At 37.4% G+C, this 17785-nt stretch overlaps 1 pseudogene; it reads left to right on the top strand.

Annotated features, from left to right (window-relative positions):
- The first annotated feature begins 14824 nt into the window (after positions 1-14824).
- LOC143850084 (uncharacterized) overlaps positions 14825-17785 on the top strand; it is a 29523-nt pseudogene continuing 26562 nt past the window's right edge.

Below are 17785 nucleotides of genomic sequence, written 5' to 3' on the forward strand. Positions count from 1 at the left end.
CCGAAGAAGAAATTTCCCACTAGAAATCTTTTTTCTTACATTCCAAACAGGGCCTAAAGGTTACCCGAAATTAGAATCAGAATTGGATCCCTATTCTAGTGCCTCATTCTTGCAATGGAATTGCAAGCAAAGTATATATCTTGGAGGATACGGGTATGTTAATTCTAACGCCTTTGAAACACACGCGAATCCTTAACATATCTTCGTTGATTCGGGTATGTTGATTCTTGCGATCTAAAAAAATCCTACAAAAATCTTTGTTAAATCCGCTATTTTTTGTAGCGAGGACGCATTATAAATAGCCTCACCATCAAAAGAGAGGAGAAACAGAGCACAATGAGTTCTTCTTCCAACACCAACAACCTCTCCTTCAACTCTCCCTATCTCAAAACCAATTCCTTTCCTTCCCTTGCCAGAGCTTGGAAGATTTCCCAAAAAAAAAAAATCAACCTCATTCCTTACATCCCACAATCTTTATACAAATCCTATAATTGGGCAAATTGTGAAAGCATAAGCATGGCCTGGAATCTAACCACTATGCGAATTCCTATCACCGACCAGATCACTCAGCCCCAAACTACTTCCTTTCCTCTGTTTCTGTTTCTCCTTATCATTCTGGTTCTCATCAGTACTGCTCAATTTCAAATCCACATTCTCAAAGTAATTATCGTAAATGTATTCATGTGTATACCCATTTTCTGGTGAAGAATCTGATACCCATTTTCCGGTGAAGAATTCGACCACTGGACGAACTCCCATTGCCGATCAGATCTCCCAGCCCCAAATTCCAGCCTCGTCTCCGTTTCTGTTTCTCCTCCTTATTGTTCTTATCATCGTCAGAACCGCTAAATTCGAGTTCCACTCTCTCATAGTATTGTCCGTAAATATGCTACTGCGTATACTCATTTTCTTGATCAAAGAGGATTATGTGGCCGTGCCACTGCCACACTCGATAATCTCTTTCTTCATGGAATCCAACGCATATGCGGTGATCTCCAATAGTAACACCCTCCCTAGAATTAGGGTTCAGGGTCTCGATCCTCACGTTATCAATTCTCCGAATAGTCTCCCTCTCTATCTTCGATTCTTCTTTGGCAAGCCATTGAAGGTTGTTACAAGAGGAGTTGTGGAGGCTGTTGTAAGAACTCATGTTTGCTCTGTTATGAATGAACTGGAATGGGAGTGCAGCTTTAGCCAATATTTGGAAGGGCGCCATTTAGTTTGGCGTTCCTAAATATATAATACACCAAAATATGCACTCACGATCAGCAAAGATTTTACAAGTGTCCAGAAAGATACAGGTAAGGCCCTACTAGTTTTGGATTCTGAGCACAGACGGAGCGAGTGGGGGAATTGACCCCCGATAATTTTTTGGAGGAGTTTTACCTACTTACTTAAAATGAATAAATTAACTTTACCCCTCTTTGATTTTTAATTTACTGCAAAGATCTCCATTCCCATCTCTTTAATTTTCCCTCTCCAAGGCATCTAGTTTCCCCTATCCGACGATGACGGCTAAGCCTTGAGGTATGCTCTCTCTCTCCCTCTCCCTCTCCCTGCCTCTCTCTCTCTCTCTCTCTCTCTCTCTCTCTCTCTCTCTCTCTCCACACACACACAAACCCCCTATTGAATATGGCAGTACTTGTATAGCTCATGTGTAAAAAATGATAGTTTCTAGGGGAAAAAGGATTAGCAAAAATTGATCATGGTTTTGGGGCCTAAAAAGATTTCATAATCATGGTTTTCATTTTATTTTTTTGGATCTAGGGTTTCATGATCAATGTTGTGGGTTTTTTTTTTACTGGATTTTACCCATTAAATTGAATGGATTCCTTCGTGCTGAAGGTTTTGAATTTTCTGAATCTCTGCAAATTGTCAAGTGCATTTTTTCAATTTGAATTCCAAAATTTATTGAAAATAAGATTCTTCTAAGTTTTTCTTAGTTCGGACAATGTTGAATGTTTCACATTTAGTTACTCTTGATAATTTTGAACTTAGGTGATTGTGTAATTTTATTTTTCTCAGAGGCTGTCTGTGAGAGATACATCCTGAATTTTCCCTAATCTAGTCATAAATTTCATGAAAATATCTTAGTGAGTTCAAGATCACTTCATTTTCTAAAAGTTTTTTGTTCTTCATTCTTTAATTCTAAGAAAGCTTGTGAAATTATTATTCCCAATGACTATACTTTTAGTTCTTTAATTAACAGATCCGTAACATTTGGGTTTCTATTGTGCTTAGTTTTGAGGATTATTCCTCAATTGCCGAGATTTAATAGATATCTGCATTTTCCTATCTTCGTGTCTCAACAAAATTGAAAACCATTTTTTATCAAGTGTTTAAAAAAGGGAAAAATATTGAAAGCTTGTTCTAAATATATTTTTGGTACGTGTTATTATCATTTTCTCCACTCCAGTAGTTTCAAAAATTCAAAAGAGACTCCTATTCAAATTTCCAATCTAATGTTTTGGGTCTTTTTCTTTTGGCACACTCAAGTTGTTGTGAGCCACCCATTAATTGTGCCTCGGCTCGAATAAAAGAATTTGTTTTAATTTTGTATATAGAACCGGAATATGCGAGGCTCAGCTTAGATTTTTGTGTTTGGGACTAAAATCTAAAAAATAGGTTCACGTTAGTATTAATGTGGATTGTGTCTTAAAAATGGTAATTTATAAGGAAAAATGATTACTTATTTTGGTGGATATTATAATAATTTTCTGATTGTTGTATAAAAATCATTCGATGGAGCAAATTCCTAGCCTAATGTGAGCCCAAAACTAAATTTGGACTCAAATTTACAATTACTTTTGAGTCCAATAATAGGTTTGGGACTTACTATCCATTAACAAAATCTAAAACAAAGGGGGCCTAAAAAAATAAAATATATAAGAGGGACGCTAGACTGATGGGAGCCCTTGCGAAAACCATTTACAAGGGTGCCCCCATTGGTCTATCTCAAGAAAGTACATTTATAGTGGCACTGAAAATTAGGGAGCCCTTCCAAAAACCAATTACAAGCACTAATGGGGGCGCCATTGTAACTTGTTTTTTTTTTCGCAAGGGCGCCCTTCAGTCTATCATTCTGATTAAGAATTTCATTCCGCAAAATCAGAATACCCCATCTTGGTGGCCAGAAACAGATTCCAAAATTTCCCTTCAATGTCATTCCTACCTCTAATTCTGTTCTTTTTTTTTTCCCAACCAGTCATGCGGAATTGCAAGGAACGCACGCGAAATCCAAATATATCTTGCTAGATGCGGAATCCCACGCCAAATCCAAATATATCTTGCTAGATACGGAAACCCACGCGAAAATCCTTACATATATCTTCGTGGATACGAGGATGCCTTTTCTTGGCATTTGGACCATTATATATATATTGAGGAATGCCAAACGAAAGGGCACCCTTGCTAAAAGGACACTCCCATTCAAGTACATTAGCAACCGAGCAAACATGAGTTCTCACAACACCCACCACAACCCATTCTCTAACAACCTTCAAAGGCTTGCCAATGAAGAATTGAAGCTGGAGAGGGAGATTATTTGGAGAATAGAAAGTGGGAGGATCGAGACCCTGAACCCTAAGAATGATGAGGAGGAACAGAAACGGAGACGAGGCGGGAATTTGGGCCTGGGATATCTGATCGGCGATGGGAGTTCACTGGAATCGGAATTTGGGTTCATCGAAATAAGGTATAGGTTTTTCTTTCTGTATTTTTTTTATAGTGCTGTAATGGGGTTAATATATTTGTCCCCATATAAAGTTTTTTTTTAATATAAAATAATTGTGGGTTATTTTCAGTTTTTTTGGAATTTTGAAGTAATATACATGCTCGTTTGTTTGATATTAAGATTCATAGGGATGTAACAATGAGAAGTGGAATGTGTCTACTGTACAATGGTTGCAATATAGAACTTCTAAAACTGGCAGAGGATTTTCTAGTAATGTGAATGTTAGAATGGTCTAACCATAAGTGTTAATTATCTAAATTTATGGTTAGACTATAGAATGGTACTCCTAAAATTGAAGTGTCTAACACTCCTCACTCCCCCACCCACCCAAGTTGCTGCATGAATTTATTTCTGTTTATTGCGTTCATAGGGAAGCTGATTCAGAAAAAGGCCACAAAAAGCAATGCTATGCCACTTCAAAATATTTGCATAGAATGGTACCTTCCTAAAATTGTAAAAGTGTAACACTTCCCCCCTCAAGTTGGTGCATGAATATCTCTATGTCTATTGCATTCATGGGAATATCTCTATGTCACCGAGGTATCCCACGGCATCACACCTTCGGTTGGTCGGTTGGAGAATTGCTCATCCAAGGCTTGCACAGAGCAAATGGGCTTATTCATAGCATTCATATTTCCTCTCAAAAATAGGAAGAAGGCCTTACACGTATAGACCCTTAAACTATGACTAATTAGGACTCTAATTTGCTTAAAACTTGGACTCTTCAATTTACTAAAACATTACATGGTCTCTCCCACTTAAAATTTCCGTAATACACTTTTAGACTAAATAAAAGACTTTTAACTCTTGTGATGGCCTCCATCTTCCTAGTTAAGGAGGATATCATTTCCCTTTGTTTGTCTTTTTTTCCCTAAATGTTGTTGCATTTTCATCAACCTTTTGTTTGTCTTTTTCCTCTAAAAGTTGCTGCATTCCATCTCCTCTTGTCTGTCATTTCCTGAAAATGAAGCCATTCTCAGGAAAAAGACAACCAAAAGGGGGTGAAAATATCATGTTCCTAAGTTTATATGCAATTAATTATGAGAGGAATCCAAAGAGGCCCTCGATTGCATGGCTCTCTATATGTATGTGTGTGGTTTTTGACATTTTAGTCTGTGACTAACTTGAATTTTCTCTAATCAGGGAAATAACTTTGATCACCATTGATATCTTGGTGGAGACGTGTGATATTATCGGAAATCCTGAGATTTTTAGGGGACTTCACACAGGCTTCAATGCAAACTCGCCAAAGGATATTGAGCAGTTTGAAGCAGAAAGAGATGAGTTGATTCGGGCGCATGAAAGGAAGAAGACTGAACTGAGGCGCAAGTATTTGGAGGAAGAGGTGGAACTTGAGAAAGAATTCAAGGAAACACTCACTCAACTTATGTAGAGCTTTGTTTCCCCACCAGATCCTCAGCAATTCTACAATCAACAGCCACAGCTGGGAGGGACACTCTTTCATTCCTATGGAAATGTTTTTTTGGGGCACAACCTATTTAGGCTGTGGCCCATCTAATGGACGGTTTGGATCATCCTATGGTGCAGGTCATACTGTACTTTTAATAAAGTTAATAAAGTGAGGAGTGCCCTCATCAAAATACAGTAGTGCTGATAACATTTCTCTTTATTAACAGTCCAAAATTACAATACTTCAACCTAGGTTTTTGTAAAATCTTAGATTATAAAATCCATGTTCCCAAATGACGCCAAGGCCCTGTCCGTTTTAGACTGCATGTGGAAAGCCCCTAAACCTTATGTGTAATCAGTACAATTGATCTTGTAGGCCTAGCTGAACATCCGAGGCCAATAGACAATTTTTTAAGAAATAACAAATTTGAAATAGATGGGGCTATTAGGCTCCTTCCTAAAACACACTCAATAGATCAAGGATTAGGATCATCCTGGGGAAATTATTTATTATTTTTCACGAATTTCAAATTCCCCAGTTTGGTTTCACCCCTTACGAAACCCATAAATTCGAATGACACTTTCTACCTCTTGCCTCAAATCCAGCTGAAGCTGCTTCTCTTGTTAATTTTGGACTTGAAAATAAAGAGCTATTGTGTTGATTTTGGCCAACATAAATTCAGAAGAACCACGTATGGAAAAATCTCTCTTATTGGCAAAGTTGTTGATTATAGAACATATCCCCTGTAATTTAGAAAGGACGAGAAACGAATGAGGGGAAGGGGTGCAACTCGGGTCGGGTTGAGGCCAACACGAACCTGACCCGAGCAACCATTTGGTCAACCCGAACCCGACCCGACCCGAGTTCCAACCCGACGCGACCCGAGGAGCCCTTTTTGCCAACCCCAACCCGACCCAACCCGAGATTTTTAGCTAAAAAAATTATTAAAAAAGTCGGGTTCACTTGGGTCGGGTTGCCAAACCCCTCAACCCGAACCCGACCCGAACTCAACCCGGGTTGAGAAAACCCAACCAAACCCGACCCGAACTGAACTCAGGGCATATGCTGTTCAACAACTTGTAAAGAAGTATGTGTTGATTGCTTTACAAAACTGAATTTTACACACTACCATTTGGGTAAGTATTCATCTACGAATATGTATAATGGTGGTTGTTAGGTTCTGTTTCTTGCTGATTATGTTGTTGGTAGCTGATATCCTCTTCCGGTGCCTCTGTTCAGTTCATCAGTTTTTGTTGAAGGAGACATCTAAAATATAGTCTACAAAGACAGCATAAGTGGCCAAGCTAAAGACATTCCTGAGAGGGTGATCTATTTATAATATTAAACATAGTACATTTGGGGTTTTAATAATTAATATTGATAATGCTGCAATTATTTATGGTATTAGAGCAAATTAAATGTCAGATAGGAGTTTTCTATAGCCACTTAAGAAACCGAACAATGACTTCCATCGGTAGAACTGCATCATGCCCATAGGTTAAAGGAAATGGGGTAGTTTACATGCTCGATTTTTTAGAAACCTTGTAAGCCTGGAAGACTTCAGATAACGTTTCATGCCAAGCCCTTTGATTGGCATCAATCATTTTCTCCAAAATCAATTTCAAGGATTTGTTTGTAGATTTGGCCCGTCCATTAGCTTGGGCGTAATATGGAGTTGAGTTGACAATCTCAAATCCATATTCCTTAGCAAAAGTGACCACTTATTCACCTGTGAACACAATTCCTTAATCGGTTGTGATGGTGTGTGGTAAGCCGAATCTATGGATGATGTGTTCCATTTAAGAATTTTATAATATCGGTTTGTGTAACCGATTTCATAGGAACAAGTTCTACTCATTTAGTAAAATAATCCATAGCTACTATTATAAAACAATGTTGTTTAGACGATGGTGGGTATATTTTGCCAATTAAATCCATTGCCAATCCTTTAAATAGCTACGACCTAACAATTGGGTCCATTATTGTAGCAGGAACGTGTTGTACTGGCCCATATTTCTGGCATGGTTGACAGCCTCTCGCATATTGGATTCAGTCTTATGCAATTGTGGGCTCGTAGTAACCATGTCTGTAAGCCCGATGGTAGAACCCTTGGCAATCTTATATTTTGTTTTATGATTCCAAACACAAGTGATTAAGTGGTACTAATTTTGTTTGTTGCTTAAGTGTTTAGATTTTAGCAAAGTACCAAAGTCAAGGAATCATGGATCGAGTCCAAAGCAATCACGACAATCAAGTGAGCCTAAGGAAAGAAGAGGAGATCCATGATGAAGATCAAGACTTGAAGATTGGAGATCAACATTAAAGATTCATGTCAAAGTCTTGTAATAGATTGTATAAATTTAATTCCCTAAATAATATCATGGGTACCTAGGGTCTAGAACGCCGAAATCTGATAAGAAGAGAGGGAGATATGAGTTTTATAAGATGACTGCGTAAATTTGGAAAAATTTAGAATCTGTCTAGCGGCCAGTCGGCCGGGCAACCCGACCAGAGCGGCCATCTGATGATTGGCGGCCAGCCTCAAGCCACAAACTGGGTTTTTATATAGGCCTAGCAGCTGGTTGAAACGAGCTGTTTATTGGGGGAGCCATGCAATAACTAGTTTTGTGCAGTTTGCCTGTCAAAGGGTCTTCTAACCCCTTGGGATAGTATATAACACCCAAAAACATGATTGGATGATATTAAATAGTGATTAACACCATTGTGCCTGAAAGTGGTGAACCTCGTAGGGATTAGACCTTAGGCTTCAATTTGTATATTCTTTGAGAGTGGAAACTTGTAGTGAGTGAACTTGTTGTATCCGCCATGTTAGAGGCTTTGTATTTTTCATTTTCATTACATTGTATTTGGAGCGTATTTGGAGACGCAGAGCCAATGCCGAAGGCGAGTGTTGGGAGACGCAGAGCCATCTCCGTCGGCAAGTGGTGAGGCGCGGAGCCACCTCATTGTAATCGGTTTGATCTTCACCATTAAGAAGATCCGGTTAGTGAAGCTACCAAGGTTTTAGGTGGAGTGGAAGTAGGTCCGGAGATTTGGACGGAACCACTATAAAAATCTATGTGCGCTCTAGCTATTCTCTTGGTTCTTACTTTTGCATCTTGATTTTTATCTTCCTTGCATTAACTGTCAAAATTCTTCTTTAGATACAATCTTCAATTAATCTTCTTAAAAGAGCAAAAATTTGCAAAACCCAATTCACCCCCCTCTTGGGTTGCCACCTGGGCCTCACGGTATTTTTCAAGTATAAAGATTAACCAATGCATTTTAATGCCGGCTTGATGCACACCACAAATCCTCTCATGAACTTCAGCCATTACCACCATGGCTTCCTCTATTTTTTAAAATTTTAGGAGTAGATCATCCATGTTTTTCTTATAAAAATCGTCACCAAGTATAATGTAGTTTAATGCTTTTCTTTTTCGTTTTCAAAACGGCCGGGATGTGGGGATTTTGTAAGTACTAGATTATTGGATATCTCCCATCACTTTTCTTTAAATCCAATGCCATGACTTCGATTCGAAAGTCTCGGTCATAGACCAAGGGTAATGCATGTTTCTGCACGGCGATAGGTCTCTTGCATTAAGAATTCTTAGTCCTGAGGCGACTTGAGCCAATTCATTTGCCTCACTATTATGGAACCCAGGGACAGACCTACGCGTTACGTCCGTGAATTGTTTTATGTGGTTATTCGCTATCGTATGATACTGGACTAAGGCGTCACTTGAGAATTTGTACTCGCCCCCAAGTTGTTCGATAACTAATTGAGAATCTCCAACAATCTCAGCATTGGTAATCCCTATTTGTAGTAATATTCCAGGCCAACTATCAATACGTACTCAGCTTGATTATTGGAACACTCAAAGTATAGCTGAAATGAGAACTGAGTTCTCCTACCATTAGGAGCAATAATTGAGATTCGTGCTATAGCAGCCTCTTCGGTGTGGGATCCATCAAACATTAGGACCCAATGTTTTAGACGATGATTCCGATATTGATGCATCTTACCTCATCCAGTTCAACATCTATACAAGGGTGATTGGCTAAGAAGTCGGCCAAACCCTGATCGACCCTTGACCATGCTTTGAGGCACGTAATGAATACTTAAAACAAGCTGCTTTAAAATGGCAAATTCATTTGGAGAATTTCATGGCAATACCAGGGCTTCGTCAATTTCATTTTGAGTTAGACCGAAGAAAGTCAGGTTTGCATTCCGGTCGAAAAAAGACTGTGACTGAAAGTTGTCCCTAGTCTCATTCCGATCCGGCTCTTTGGCTGTATTAACAACTGGGCTTTTCCTGGATTCTCCCCAATCTATCTTAGTGAGTTCAAGATCACTTCATTTTATAAAAGTTTTTTGTTCTGCGTCTTTAAATCTTATGAAAGCCTGTGAAATTATTATTCCCCACGACTATACTATTTAGTTTTTAAATAACGTTTTGCCATGTGTTACTCCTATGTCATTTTCAAATTTTCAAAATAATCTCCTATTCAAATTTCCAATCTAATGTTTTGGGTATTTCTCTTTTGGCACATTCATGTTGTTGTGATACAAGGATTTGGTTTGATTTTGTATATAAAAATGGAATGTGCAGGGCTTAGGTGAACTTTTTTTGTTTGGGACTAAAATCTAAGAATTATTAGGTTTCGAGCAGGTTAGTACTACTCTGGATTGTATGTTGAAAATGGCATTTTTGTAGGGAAAAATATTATCTATTTCGGTAGCTATTATAATAATTTATTGATTATTATATAAAAACCACTGCCTGCCCCTCCTGGAGCAAATTCCTAGTTTTGTCCTTGATGTGAGTCCAAAACCGAATATTGGGACTCACAATAATCGGTTTTGGACCGATAATCGGTTTGGGACTCACAATAAGTTTTCAAAGTCTAAAACAAACTGGTCCTAAACCTTAGGCTGTGTTTGGATTACCGAAATCAAGAATTGGAGTCTACATCCTATTTCAATTCCTATCCTGGTTCACTATAAGCTCAATTTAAAAAAAAATTAAAAAAAAAGTAATTCAAAAATATCAAATAAAAATTTCATTCAAGAATTAAAATTCTACATCTTGGGGTTGGGAAACACATTTCCCCTTTAATTATATTAAGATGTCATTTCTACCCTAATTATGTTCACATTTTCGAACTAATTAGGCCATGTTTGGATTTGTAGGAATTTTCTTTAAAAGTTAGGAAAGGAAAAATATTCCTAAAATTTCTTTCATTTTAATGTATGAAAAATATAACATGAACCAACCCTATTCAATTTTTAATTAAGATGGACCTTCGATTTTTGATAATATTTTCTAAATTAACCATAACAATATTATTTCTCTCCAAATCATGGAAAGAAATTTCCCGAAGAAGAAATTTCCCACCAGAAATCTTTTTCTTGCAATCCAAACAGGTCCTAACGGTTACCCGAAATTAGAATCGGAATTGGATCCCAATTCTAGTGCCTCATTCTTGCAATGGAAACACGAGTGAATGATATATCTTGGAGGATACGAGTACGTTAATTCCAATGCCTTCTAAACACATCCGAAATCCTTAACATATCTTCATCGATACGGGTATGTTGATTCTTGCAATCTAAAAAAATCTTTGTTAAATCCTCTACTTTTTGCAGGGAGAGCGCACTATAAATAGCTTCACCAACAAAAGTGAGGAGAAACAGAGCACAATGTGTTCTTCTTCCAACACCAACAACCTCTCCTTCGACCCTCCCTATCTCAAAACCAATTCCTTTCCTTCCCCTGTTAGAGCCTGGAAGATTTCCAACAAAACACAAACCTCGTTCCTTACACCCCACAATCTTTATAAAAACCCTATAATTGGGCAAATTGTGAAAGCATAAGAATGGCCATGGAATCTGACCACTAAGTGAATTCGTATTACCAATTAGATCACTAAGCCCTGAACTCCTTCCTTTCCTCTGTTTCCAATTCTCCTTATCATTCTTGTCCTCATCAGTACTGCTCAATTTCAAATCGACATTCTCAAAGTAATTATGGCAAATCTATTCATGCGTATACCCAATTTCCAGTGAAGAATCCGACCATTGGACGAACTCCCATCGCTGATCAGGTCTCCCAGCCCCAAATTCCCGTCTCGTCTCCGTTTATGTTTCTCCTCCTCATTGTTCTTATCATCACCAGATCTTTTGAATTTGAGTTCCACTTTCTCACAGTAATGTCCGTAAATAAATCCCCACGTATACCCATTTTCTTCGTCGAAGAGGATTATGTGTTTGTGCCATTGCCTCACACGATATTCTCTATCTTTGTGGAATCCAATGCATATGTGGTGATCTCCAATAGTAACTCCCTCCCTAGAATTAAGGTTCCAGGTCTCGGTCTTTTAACTGTTAATTCTCCGAATAATCTCCTCTCCAGCTTCAACTCTTATTTCGCAAGCCATTGAAGGTTTTTATAGGAGGAGTTGTGGAGGCTGTTTGTAAGAACTCATGTTTGTCCTCTTATTAATGCACTTGGATGGGAGCGCCCTCTTAGCTGATAATTGGAAGGGCGCCATTTAGCATGGCGGTCCTCAATATATAATATGACAAAATATGATCTCACGATCAGCAAAACCCATTAGCAGAAAATTTTCATTTTGAAAATGGAACTCCACTCCCATCTCTTCAATTTTCCCTCTCTCAAGGCGTCTAGCTTCCCGTATCCAGAGATGACGGCTAAACCCTGAGGTATGCACTCTCTCTCTCTCTCTCTCTCTCTCTCTCTCTCTCTCTCTCTCTCTCTCTCTCTCTCTCTCTCTCTCTCTCTCTCTCTCTCTCACTCTCTCAAACCCCCTATTGAATATGGCAGTACTTGTATGGCTCATGTGTCAAAAATGACAGTTTCTAGGGGAAAAAGGATTAGCAAAAATTGATCATGGTTTTGAGGCCTAAAAAGATTTCATGATCATCGTTTTCATTTTTTTTGGATCTAGGGTTTCATTATTAGGGTTGTGGGTTATTTTTTGACTGGATTTTATCCATTAAATCAAATGGATTCCTTCTTGCTGAAGGTTTTGAATTTTCTGATTCTCTGGAAATTTCAAGTGTATTTTTTCAATTTGAATTCCAAAATTTCTCGAAAATAAGATTCTTCTGAGTTTTTCTTAGTTCTGATAATGTTGAATGTTTCACATTTAGTTACCCCTGATAATTTTGAATTTTGGTGATTGTGTAATTTTGTTTTTCTCCGAGGCTGTCTCTGAGAGATACATCTTGAATTTTCCCTAATCTCGTCATATATTTCATGAAAGTATCTTATTGGGTTCAAGATCGCTTCATTTTCTAAAAGTTTTTTGTTCTTCATTCTTTAATTCTAAGAAAGCTTGTGAAATTATTATTCCCAATGACTATACTTTTAGTTCTTTAATTAACGGGTCCGTAACATTTGGGTTTCTATTGTGCTTAGTTTTGAGGATTATCCTCAATTGCTGAGATCTAAGAGATATCTGCTTTTTCCTATCTCAGTGTCTCAACAAAATTGAAAACTTATTTTCTATCAAGTGTTTAAGAAAAGGAAAAATATTGAAAGCTTGTTCTAATATCATTTTGGCATGTGTTATTATCATTTTCTACACTCCGGCAGTTTCAAAAATTCAAAAGAGACTCCTATTCAAATTTCCAATCTAATGTTTTGGGTCTTTTTCTTTTGGCACACTCAAGTTGTTGTGAGCCACGCATTAATTGTGCCTTAGCTTGAATACAAGAATTTGTTTTAATTTTGTATATAGAACAGGAATATGTGAGGCTCCGCGTAAATTTTTGTGTTTTAGACTAAAATCTAAAAATTAGGTTCATGATAGTATTAATGTGGATTGTGTCTCAAAAATGGTAATTTATAAGGAAAAATGATTATTTTGGTGGAAATTATAATAATTTATTGATTGTTTCCTTTCAAAGTAAGGGTGCCAATTTTGGCTCGGGCTCGGAAACTCGCTCGAGCTCGGCTCGAATCCTTAACGAGCTGAGCCGAGCCAGCTTGCTAGGCTCGTTAAGCTTAACGAGCGAGCCCGACTTAGGCCAGGCTCGGCTCGGCTCATTAAGGCTCGTTAAGGATTTAATATATATATATATATATATATATATATATATATATATATATATATATATATATATATATATATATAGAGGAAAATGATTGTGCGCTCGACCGCACCAAGCTTAGGTGCGGTCGAGGCCCCAAAACTCATGTGGGCCCACATTGTTAGGATGGTCCAAAGCATTCATTTGCAAGGCCCCATCATAGATAGGGTGTGTACAAAAAATCAGCTCCATAGGATCATCCTAACCCATCCAAAAATGGAGGGCAAAATGGACAGACACTGTTTGCCACAAATCTGCCCATTTTTGCCCTCAACTTTTGGAGGGGTTAGGATGATCCAATGGAGCTGATTTTTTGTACACACCCTATATATGATGGGGCCTTGCAAATGAATGGTTTTGATCACCACCAAACTTGTGGGACCCATGTGTTTAAGCCCTCGACCGCACCAAAGCTTAGGTGCGGTCAACCGCACACTCGTTTCCTCATATATATATATATATACACACACACACACACACACTAAAAGAGTTGTCTATGGAGCGAAAGGAGGACACAAAATATGTCACTTCTTTTTTGGAACCCCATATGTTACTTGGACCACCCCCGGTGGTGTAAAAAAAGTAGTCAAATTACACTAGATAGAGCTGTCCAGGGAAGATGAGGGATTTGAATATATATAATTGCCCTTAATATAAGCGAAGCTCGGTAAGGCTCGCGAGCCTGGCCGAGCCGAGCCGAGCTCAATCTTGGTTCGAGCCCGAGCCGAGCTTTTGAGCTTAATGAGCCGAGCCGACCCGGGCTCGGCTCGGCTCGTTTACACCCCTACTTCATTGTCATTCCTACCTCTAATTCTGTTCTCTCTGGTTTTTTTTTTTTTTTTTTTTTTTTTTTTTTTTTTTTTTTTCTTTTTCAGATCAGTCATGCAGAATTGCAAGGGAACGCAGGCGAAATCCAAATATATCTTGCTAGATGCGGAAACCCACGCGAAATCCAAATATATAGCTTGCTAGAACCGGAATATGCAAGGCTCAGCTTAAACTTTTGTGTTTGGGACTGAAATCTAAAAATTAGGTTCATGGTAGTATTAATATGGATTGTGTGTCAAAAATGGTAATTTATGAAGAAAAATGATATTATAATAATTTATTGATTATTGTATACAAACCATTGTCTACATCTCACGGAGCAAATTCCTAGCGTGATGTGAGTCCAAAACTAAATTTGGACTCAAATTTACATTTACTTTTGAGTCCAATAAAAATAAAATTAAAATTAAAAAAAAAGACACCCTATTTCAATTCCTACTCTACTTCTCCGTAAACAAATAGAAAAATAATTGAAATAAAAATTTAAGAGGGATGCAGACTGAAGGGAGTCCTTGCAAAAACCAATGACAAGAGCGCCCCAATTGGTCTATCTCAAGAAAGTGTATTTATAATGGCACTGAAAATTTGGGAGCCCTTGCAAAAACCAGTTACAAGCACCAATGGGGGCGCCATAGTAATTTTTTTTTTTTTTTTGCAAGGGTGCCCTTCAGTCTATCATTCCTCATTGTGATTAAAAATTTCATTCCGTCCCAAGCGTAACACTTTACGAAATATGGTCCTCCATCGAGTCATTATTGTTCATCCTACTAGTGTTAGAGATGTAAAGCCAAGGAGACGATACTCAATTCACTATGAGGCTTCCTTTCTGTTATTATTAACGATATTTGGTGGGTTACTTACAAAACTATAGGGCATAGACAAGGAGTCCTTTTGTCACTCCTTTCTTTTACCTTTGTTGGCATAGTTATTGGCGGCATTATTTACTCGATGGAGGACCATATTCATACTGAATGCATCAAAATTTTTAGATCACTTGAATCGATATCCCACCTTTCAGACAACCTCTTGATTTTTGGTAATCATAACTTGACTCAAAAGAGGTGGAATCATTGACCCTTAGAAAGGGGTTAAACTTGCTTTTAGCTTTTAGCTTATCTTTAACATGGGATGGCTATAGTATAGACACAGCTATTTGCATTGGTTCCTACTATATGAGGACAAGAGACCGCACTTGTACTGTTCTTACCACTGAAAACTAAAAGACCTGAATGATAATTAAGAAGGTTAAGTTCCGTTACACATTTTGGTAATGCACATTTTATTGTTTCCTTGTAGGCCTTTTTAAAAGCTATACATGATGTCGTTTTTTAGCTTCTATATTCAGGAACGCAAGTTTTAGTTGACAAATTGGTTTGTTTCACATCTTTAGGACTGCATAGAGGTTAACAATTGTGGCATTCAGACCATGTAATTTGATGATTATGAAGGGATCAATCCAGAAATAGAGGACAATGATTTTATTACTAACAAGAGAGAGTTGTAACCACAAGGTGTTGATCCAAAACAGGGTTGGGGTTTTCGAGAGCTGCATAAGGTTATCACTAGTTTTAAACTTGGAAAATACATGTTCTATATCCCATGCTCTGTCTACTCAGATATTCTTTCTAAGTAAGAAGTTTAGGCTATTCATGCTTTTGATTTGCATGTTAGGCAATTAATTGTGGCAAAATTGGGCAAGCGTCCATGCAGAAAATCTTGAGGAATGGGTTCACTTTGACCATCTCTACCAAAGAATTGTAGGAATGGGTTCACGGATTCTTCACTGGAACCGGAATTTGGGTTCATCGAAATTAGGTATAGGTTTTTTTTTATGTATCTTTTTTTCTATTTTGTTGTAATGGGATTCCATGATTTTAATATATTTGTCCCCATATAAAGTTTTTTTTAATATAAATTAATTGCGGGTTATTTTCAGTTTCTTGGAATTTTGAGGTAATATACATGATCGTTTGTTTGATATTAAGATTCATAGGCATGTGACGATGAGAAGCGGAATGTGTTTACTGTACATATGTGTGGTACAATGGTTAGATTATAGAATTTCTAAAACTGGCAGAGGCCTTTCCTGTAATGTGAATGTGAGTATGGTGTAACCATAAGTGTTAATTATCCACATTTATGGTTAGACAATAGAACTTGTCTCAACCAACAGGGACATTTTCTTGGAATGTGGATGTGGGTATAATATAAACAAATTCCTTAAAATTATTTTCAGAATGGAGCGGACATTTTCTTGGAATGTGGATACGAGTATAGTATAAACAAATTCATAATACTATTCAGCGTGGAGTTTGGAGACTCTAATTTTTGGTAAACACTGTTTCATTTCGCTAATAATAATATTCCAGTTACATATATGTATTTTGAATATTCTGACAACTCCTGTAGAACATAAATATGCAGATTTATTCGAGTTGTGTTGACCTAGATGCAAATATCAATGCTGAAAATTGCAGACTCGGATAATGATAGTTGTATAAGAAGATCTTGTATTTAACAAGAACATTTAATTCTAATACTAATATTAACTATTAAGTTACAAGCAGTGATACATTCTTAAATGCCCAAGAAAAGATGAAGTTTGCAACTGTGTTTTTCTTTATAAAAAAAAAAGAAAAAGAAAAAGAAGTTTGCAACTTCCTCTTATTTTTCCCTTGTTTGCTATAAGATTTCATCATGGCTATATTGCATTTTTTTAGATCCTTGTGTAAAGGACTAAATAGTTTGCAATGTTTGAATTGTAAATGTCAAATAAAACATTGCATAGGAGAGTAACTTATAGTTATTTGCATTTGATTAAGTTCCTGGCACCACAAGGTAATGCAGACTAAGTCATTCGCTTGTTTGAAGTTAAGAAGGTTATTTTTGGTAATCCATTTATTATTGCCAAAGGTTCAGTTGGTTTCTTTTAAGGATTTGTCATCCATAGATTGTATGATGCTTGGAAATTCATTGTTCAGTAGGTGAAGGTGCCCTTTTGGGAACTAATGATGGAGAACCTCTTTTTACGAAATCATGAGCTTCTTCGTTGCTTATTAGAGGTTTGTGCGCCCATAGTTGTTAAAATTCTGCTTGGCATTAATTTGGAATTAACACACTCATCATTACGGGTCTCACTAAGCTTAATGTTCTCTATGGCAGTCAATTTCAAAGTCGGCAACATGAGTGTCTTAGGCTATGAAATGCCACAAAAGCAATGCTATACCACTCCAAAATAATTGCATAAAATGGTACTCCCAAAATTACGTAGACTGGTACTCCTAAAATTGCAGAGTGTCTAACAGTCCTCACCCCCCTCACCCACCCACCCAAGTTTGTGCATGAATATATTTGTGTTATTGTGTTCATAGGGAACCTGATTAAGAAAAAAAGCCACAGAAAGCAATGCTATGCCAGTCCAAAATATTTGCATAGAATGTTACTCCTAAAATTGCAAAAGTGTAACACTTTACCCGTCAAGTTGGTGCATGAATATCTCTATGTCTATTGCATTGATGGAAAATTTGATTCAGAGAGATATGACAAATGGTTGATTACCATAAAATATGTCCATAAATTAAAAAATGTTCCTTTTTTAAATAACTTTTAGCACTTTAATTATGCTTCGAAAAAGTCAGGTCAATAACCTGATTTCTGGTTCTTAATGAATTATGTAGACCATCCTTAATCCATG

This window comes from Tasmannia lanceolata, unplaced genomic scaffold (genome assembly GCF_043159265.1).
Source record: "Tasmannia lanceolata isolate RefF3 unplaced genomic scaffold, GAP_Taslan_0.1 ptg000018l, whole genome shotgun sequence".
Taxonomy (NCBI): domain Eukaryota; kingdom Viridiplantae; phylum Streptophyta; class Magnoliopsida; order Canellales; family Winteraceae; genus Tasmannia; species Tasmannia lanceolata.